Genomic DNA, 3,415 nt, shown 5'->3' with positions numbered 1-3,415 from the left:
CCTAAACAAATTTGGTTCCCTGTTTCAATTTCAATAATGAAGAGAAGATGTAAGTTTTACCTACACAGTTAGATATAAACCTCCTCAAGAATTGACATGGCGTAAGAATTTTTGTAGTTCAGCCTTGTTTCTCGGAGGCCGCGCATTAATCATGGCATGAGCCTTGTTCTGATTGACTTTGATTATCTTTAATGTACCAAGAATCCTAAGAAATTACCGGCCGAGACCCCAAAGGCACACTTCAAAGGGTTCATTTTCAATTTATGGAGCCTCATCCATTCAAAGGACTTACGCAAGTGGGCCATGTGCTCATTACATCAGTCAACTTGACCACCACATCGATCTCCATAGAGTGGCCGATCATATCATGAAAAATTGCATTCATTGCCCTTTGGTATATCACCCCAGCATTTCTTTAATCCGAAGGGCATCACTACCCAACAATAAGTTTCCAAAGGCCTTAAACATCTGAATGTTGTTTTTGGCACATATTCTAAAGCTATATAGATCTAGTTATATCCAGAATGCCCATCCAAAAAATACACAACCCCATGTCCAACAACTGGATCAATAAGTTGATCGGCCACTAGCATAGGATATTCATCTTTTGGCGTAGCTAGGTTTAGATTCCTAAAGTCGACACATACCCTTAACTTACCTTTTTTTTTAATCATCGGCACCACATTTGACATCATTTATGCATATTTGATTGGTCGGATGAAACTGGCCTTTAGGAGTCGCTCAATCTCCTCCTCGATCTTAAGGGTGACTTCGGCCGTCATCCGCCTAGGCAGTTGTTTGTACAGCCGATAACCTTCTTTCATGGGTAATCTAGCTTGACCAGGGATTGATCCAGCCCTAGCATTTCATGGTAATCCCATGTAAAGTAGTCAACAAACTCAAAAAGTAACTTTATTAACTTCTCCTTCTCAGGAAGCTACAACAAGTTGCTTATGAATGTTGGTTTCGGGTCATGATTCGTCCCCAGGTTGATCTCGATTAGCGGGTCCTACACTTGCAGTCACATATCTTCTTCTTTTGATGCTTCTTCAAACTCAAAATTGTTTCCCTCGGCCGATTCTTCTAACTCGGTCATATTCATGAAAAAACCTTCGTCAATTCTTTAGGCTTTCTTCAAGCTTCTTTATCCTAGCTGTGAAGTTGGCCCCACTCACTTCATTCCCTGATGTCCTGATCATGAGACATCTTCGATCGTACAACAAGAAGCCGGTAGATAGAGGACAATGTTCTTCGACCGAGCGTCATTGGCTCGAGTAACTTTCGGAATAGCCTGCATAATGCTATCTAGGTTCTTTTTTACCGAGATCCCAGTAGGGTGGCCAAGCTTATTTCTCCCGGTGAAATTGCTAGGTCCTAATTCTTTGTCATAGTAATAAGCTTCATTGGCATTCGATGTGGCCAAGAAAGTTTTATTGTCGGACAAGACTAGTTTGACATTGTCCTGGTTTTAAAAAATCACAAATTGGTGGAGAGAAAATGGGATGCATGCAAAACAATGGATCTAATCTCTTCCCAATAACATATTATAGCTCGACAAGGTGTCCACTATGAAAAATGGCACTAGAACTGTCTTGGTACCTACGGTCAGATCGACCGGCAAAACATCGTGTGTGTTCGTGACATGACGGGCAAAATTGCTAATGGTTACTTCAGAAGAGATCAAATCAGTTGTGGTCTTCCCTAATTTGACCATCATTCTTCTCGATAATAAATTCATTGCAACCCCATTATCAACAAAAATTCTGATAACAGGACATTCATCCAGATGAGCTGATATGTATAATGACTTAAGGTGATGTGTAATGTTGCTGGTGGGTTTGACAATCATCATCCTTTTAGATGCACCCCCGGCTACAACAGTGGCTGTGTCGACATGTGATGCTTTGTCAACCTTAGCTTCCTTTTCCTTGTCTTTTCCAAATGGGAAAGAAGCATGTTATTTGATTACTGGAGGAGCATATTCTTTCACATCCCCGGGAATTATGTCTGGTTGAGTGGGCCTTTCCTGAAAGCTAGATGGAAATGTGAAAACCATATTGCAATGAAACGTTACTGGTGACAAGGAACCAAACACAATTTTACCACTTGAACTTTACCCACCTAGTGTTTCAGGATCTGACTAGGGTATTCATTAGCTGTAGGTTCGGCTCGAAGATCAATAAGCGAGGAACTCATTAGAGTGTCGGTGGTCAAAATAGATTCGTTGGGTAGCCATTATTCCGTTGGAAAGCAGTCTTCGTTGAGATAGTCTGACAAGTTACTGAAAAGGCCGAGCTAAGAGTCCTAGATGGGGGGTGAATAGGACTATGCCAAATTAAAATTTAAATGCAGAATTAGAAAGAAATAAATAAAGATAGCACTTATCAAATCCAAATAACAGAAATGAATAGCAACCTCAAATGCACAAGTATTGAGAGGTTGATACAGATGTTGTTCTAAGGACAACCTTACACCAAAAACCAATGGCTTATAGTAGGACAACCTGATTTCTAGAAAGGTCTGCGTATCAAAATCCCAAACCAATACTAAGGAATAAGGAATAAAACAGAAATAAATATCTACTGCTATTACAACATTCACCACATGTGCAGAAAATAGACTACAATCATTCACCACAAATGCTGAAAATGAATTACAACATTCACACACTTATCCACATTCAACCATTCACCACAACACCAGAAATTATAGTGGTTTGCCCTTGTGTACACCAATTGTTAGGAAACAACCACACAACTACTCCACTCCCAATATCCTCACCCTCGGGATATTGGCTTTCACTATGAAATAGGTTTTCCAAGGTTCACCCAAAACCTTCACAATTGTGTTTTCAAAGGGCTACCACAATTAAAAACCCCACACACTGAGATTTTCTGGATATCTCAGTCAAAACCAAAAATGAAAGATTTTCTGGCAATCTAACAAACCAAATACAGAAAATTGAATTATACTTTTCTGAAGATTCTTCTTCTTGATGAAGCCCAGTAGAACCAATTCAATGTAGATGTTCAATTTAGACATTTAATATCCAAACTCACATATGAAAGGGTTCTTAGGTCTAAATGATTTTTAGATTAAAAACAGGCTAGCTTGATTTGATTTTAATCTCAAAAAGGGTAAAATCAAAATTCCCTTTTTCAAAACAAATAGAATTGAATAGAGATCACAAATCAAATACAAAAAAGCTATTAAAAGAATCTTAAATACTAACCAATTAGCTTCTCAAAAGTGGGGACAAGTTTTCTCAGAGTTGTGACTTGAATATCTTGGAATGAATTGAAAAACTCTTAAAATTATCCTCAATTTATAGGTAAAAATACTGTTCACTCGACTGGCCCAGTGGTCAGCTTGACTGGTCGAAGGACTAACAAATTTTTAAATTTTCGGGTGCGAT

Source organism: Magnolia sinica, chromosome 17 (assembly GCF_029962835.1).
Source record: "Magnolia sinica isolate HGM2019 chromosome 17, MsV1, whole genome shotgun sequence".
Lineage (NCBI taxonomy): Eukaryota > Viridiplantae > Streptophyta > Magnoliopsida > Magnoliales > Magnoliaceae > Magnolia > Magnolia sinica.
Note: the sequence above shows the minus strand (reverse complement) of the source record.